General features: G+C 54.9%; 1 long non-coding RNA gene across 1 annotated transcript; it reads left to right on the top strand.

The window, feature by feature from the left end:
• Nucleotides 1-2,940: 2,940 nt before the first annotated feature.
• LOC118664046 lies at nt 2,941-4,283 on the top strand. Its single transcript, XR_004970255.1, has 3 exons — nt 2,941-3,221; nt 3,895-3,972; nt 4,120-4,283. It is a non-coding gene; the product is annotated as an uncharacterized LOC118664046 (long non-coding RNA).
• The last annotated feature ends 230 nt before the right edge of the window (nt 4,284-4,513 follow it).

Genomic DNA, 4,513 nt, shown 5'->3' with positions numbered 1-4,513 from the left:
TCAGCGGAGCCGCGAGGCCTCCTGGCCCCTGGAGCAGCGTGACAGGGGGCAGCGCCCAAACCCCCTGATCGCCCTGCGGCTCTGTGTGTGACAGAGGGCGGGGTCACAACCTCCCTATCCGCCCTGCTCTGTTCGTGACAGGGGAAGGCGCCCCAACCCCCTGATTGGCCCTGCTCTGTGTGTGACAGGGTGGAGCCGCAACCTCCCCATCGGCCCTGCTCTGTGTGTGACAGGGGGTGGTGCACCAACCCCTCAATCGGCCCTACCCTGAGCGTGACTGAGGGTGGCATCGCAACCTCCCAATCCGCCCTGCTCTGTGCATGACAGGGGGCGGTGCCCCAACTCCCCAATCGGCCCTGCTCTGAGCCCGACCAGGGGCTGCCGGGCAGGCACCTAGGGGTTGGGCATGCCCTCTGCCACCCGGGAGCAGGCCTAAGCCAGCAGGTCATTATCTCCCGAGGGGTCCCAGACTGCGTGAGGGCACAGGCCGGGCTGAGGGACCCCCCCTCCCCCCCGAGTGCACAAATTTTTGTGCACTGGGCCTCTAGTTTCTTGATAAAAAGAGAAAGAAAGAAAGAAAAAAGAAAGAAAAATTTAAAACAAGAAAGAAAGAAAGAAAGAAAGAAAGAAGAAAGAAAGAAAGAAAGAAGAAAGAAAGAAAGAAAGAAAGAAAGAAAGAAAGAAAGAAAGAAAGAAAGAAAGAAAGAAAGAAAGAATTTTTTTCCTGGACAAAGTTATTTCAGTTTCTTGGTAAAACAAAAGTATTTAGCCAAAATATCACCTGCTCTTTCACATACACAAAACTATTCCTAGGGGAATGGGGCCGGGGGAGAGAAAAGCCCTTTCCTATGTGTCACCTGATGCGACTTTTATTGGAACTGCAGTCCTCTGAATCAGCTACATTACACACCAGCGCCCGCCTCCCTTCCCCCTCCCGCTCCGCCGCCTATCCAAGCCCCAGTGGCCCCGGGAATTCTAACAGCTTAGTGTTTCCTAAGCCTCAGGACCCAGGTGCTGGGTGCCACCTTCACAAGGTGACACCTGAGGTGCCCTTTCGACAGCACCTTCTTCTTGTCCACAGCTGAGTGCAATCCTGATGCCCTCAAGCCCGGATGTAGATCTCCGGGTCATCGGGCCAGGGCGGCTGCGGGCTCTGCTGGCGGCGCCGGCGCACGGGGCTGCGGCTGTAGCTGGCTGAGCAGCGGCTGTTTAGAATTCCGTCGGGGAAGCTGGGGATGGTGCGTCCTGCCTGCCCGGTGGGCTCTGTCCTGCACTGTAACCAGCTCAGTTTGCCCGCTCGCGTGCTTGTTTGCTGTAATGCACAGGAAGAATTGTTTCCGTCTCCGGGAACCGGCTGGTGCCCGGGAGGAGACTGGGCGAGAGGGGAGCAGTTGGCGAGGGGCAGCCACTGAAGAAGTGTATTTTGGAGATCCACACTCCTGGGAGGGGCTCAGCGGGCCGGTGCTGGCGGTGAGGACCGCTCTTCGCCTTCACACGACCCTTAGCACCTTGGGGAAGACGGAGAAGAGATCGATGACGTTCAAACCAGAGGCACCGAGGACGCTGCCAGCAGGAGCGCGGTGACGGTGGCTCTCTCCGAGGGACCGAGAGGAAGCCGTCCGCCGGATGGATCTCTTCTGAAGCGTAGACGGCGCTCACGGTGAAGCCATGGATGTCCCACTGGCTCGGCAGGAAGGCCGCCTGGAGGACGGCGGGCAGCCAAGGGGTGCTGCTGACGGAGGCCCCGGCAAGGCCCTCGCACGCGCGCCCTGCGTGCCCCTCAGTGCCACACGCGAGCTCCTTTCTTTCCACCTGCCTCGGGGGCACCTCCACGTTCACACCAGCAGCTTGGGCAACTCTGAGTTCCTCCTCCCCCCTGTCCAGCTTCTCTTCTTTCGCATCACGTAGACCGCGCGAGCAGGTACAAGATGTGGGACCAGACACGAAGGCGAGCTGCAGGGCCCAGAGCGCACAGGGAGGCGGGGAAGGACTTGTCACAGCAGGCGCCTCACAGCCGGGCTGCTGGGTGCCACCGCGGGGCACTGCCAGCACCCAGGCTGCCTCCCCGGTTCCCAGCAGCCGGTCGGAAGGCGGGAAGCACTGGCAGCCACGCCTCCCCTCCGGGGGGGGGGGGGGGGGACAGGCCCGAACCTTGTCCGGGAGCCTGCCTCAGGCACTGCGGGCGCCGCGTGGCCTGCGCGTCCTTCTTTCTCTTAACAGAAGTGAAGTAGGCGGCCAGCTGACTGGACTCCGTAGAAGGTGGAGCAAAATGAAAGGCGAGCTCGGGCCGAGGACGTGCCTGTGTCCACAGTTTAAGTCTGCGGCTGTTCGGTCCTTTCCTCGCTCCTTCGCCCTCATGAGAGGAAAGAGCTGGCACCTCGCAAAAGCTCCCAGTTTGTACTTCTCCACCCCTTCACCTTTTCCACCTCGTCTTCCACCCCCACAGCCACCTGGCAGCCAACAGTTTGCTTTCTGCGTCTATGAGTCTGTTTCTGTTTTGTCTGTCCGTTTATTTTGTTCTTTAGATTCCAATGTAAGTGAGATCATATGGTATTTGTCTATGTCTGACTTATTTCTGATAGATCCTCCCTTCCCCCAACTGGTGGGCGGAGTATGACGTCACCTGCAGCCCGGAAATACCTGAGTGACTAACCATGTACCTTGTATGGACTATACATTGGACCACCCATCCACACCTGCCAAATCCCCTAAGCCCTTGTCCTATATGGACCATGCAGTGAGCCACCAATCAGCGTGCGCCGAGTACACTCAGCCCCCACCCCTTCCCATTTCGCCCCTCAAAAGGCGTGCCCACCCTGCATGCTGCTGTCCTCCCCTTGCGAGGCAGCCCGCAGGCCCTTCTCCTCCGATAAAGCCTGTGGTCCTGGTTTTCGGCCTCTGTCTGACCTTTCAGTTTCACTTAGCATCATCCCCTCTAGGTCAATCCACGATGTCGCCAATGGTAAGGTGTGTTTTTTTAATGACTGAGTAACATCCCACTGTCCACAGGTGCCACCACTGTTATCCACTCGTCTATTGATGGCGCTAAGGTTCCTCCCACGCCTTGGCGATTGTAAATATACTGCAGTGAACACGGGGATGCATCTCTCCCCTCCCTCCCACTCTCTCTAAAAATCAATGGCGGAAAAATATCCTTGGGTGAGGATTAACAACAACAAAGCGTCTTGTAGATCAGAGCTTGCGGTTTACCCTATGGCAATGTAAGTTAAAGCGGGTGGTCAAAAGCTCAAATGCCTTCAGAAGCAAGGCCGGTGGCCCTGGTGGCTCAGTGGCTCGGAGCACCCTCCCAATCACCAAAAGGCTGCTGGTTCAAGTCCCAGTCAGGACACATACTTAGGGGTTGGGGCACTACCGAAGGCAAATTGATGTTACTCTCTCTCTCTCATCAATAAATATATCTTTGGGTGAAAATTTTAAAAATAATAATAATAAGCAAGGCAGGTGACCTAAATGAATATAGCACAAGAGGGAGTGCTGGCGCCTGCAAAGACTCCAAGAGAACACACACTCACCTGAAATCATTCAAATTCAAAATTTAAAACCATGACCCTGGGCCCCGGCTGGTTGCTCAGTGGTTAGAGTGTCAGCCCATACACAGAGTGGTTGTGGGTTTGATTCTGTCAAGGGCAGGTACCTCGACTGCAGGTTTGCTCCCCAGCTCTAGTCAGGGAGGCAACTAATTGATGTGTCTCTCTCATGTTGATGTTTTTTTTTTTCTCTCTCTCTCTTTCTCCCCCTCCTCCCTTCATTCTACTCTCTCTAAAAATCAATGGAAACAATATCCTCAGGTGAGGATTAAAAAAAAAAAAAGATTCTAAAACCCCGGGAAAGGGCTCTCAGCAGTGGAGTGTCATGATCATATTTGTATTTTAGAAAAGGAAATCAGAATACATGGAGGGGAGCTCAACCGGAGGCAGGAAGACCAGAAGGCGGCCCAGGCGAGAAACGAAGGTTTGCGCTGGGATCAAGTGCAGAGGGAGGAGAGTGACAGACCCTAGAGAGAGTTGGGAGGAAGAGTCAGGGTCTTGGGGTGAATTGGATGTGAGGCTAGGGAAAAGTCAAAGCTTATTGATAATTATTGCTATTGTCGTGTTGCAGTGGGGATGCTATAGGACACAGTGAAAGAGATGGCAAAGAGGTCGGCGATAAGAAAGCCAATGGAAAAAACACAAAGAAGTAAAAGGATGAGGGATTGAAACTATGCGTGACTCAAAAGAATTTCATCCTTGACCCTGGATGCTGCGTCATGGAGCCAAATTAAAAGCCTGAAAGTTCAGCCCTGGCTGGTGTTTCTCAGTGGTTAGAGTGTCGGCCTGTGGCCCAAAGGGTCCTGGGTTCGATTTCTGGTCAAGAGCATGTACCATGGTTGCAGGCCCGGGTCGGGGCGCGTGCAGGAGGCAAGAGGTCAATGTGTTTCTTTCACATCCATATTTCTCTCTTTTTCCCCTCTCCCTTCCCCCCTTCCCTTCACTCTCTATAAAAATCAATGGAA

This window comes from Myotis myotis, unplaced genomic scaffold (assembly GCF_014108235.1).
Source record: "Myotis myotis isolate mMyoMyo1 unplaced genomic scaffold, mMyoMyo1.p scaffold_m19_p_10, whole genome shotgun sequence".
In the NCBI taxonomy this organism is placed as follows: domain Eukaryota; kingdom Metazoa; phylum Chordata; class Mammalia; order Chiroptera; family Vespertilionidae; genus Myotis; species Myotis myotis.
The sequence above is the reverse complement of the archived record's forward strand: the minus strand, read 5'-3'. Positions and strand labels throughout refer to the sequence as shown.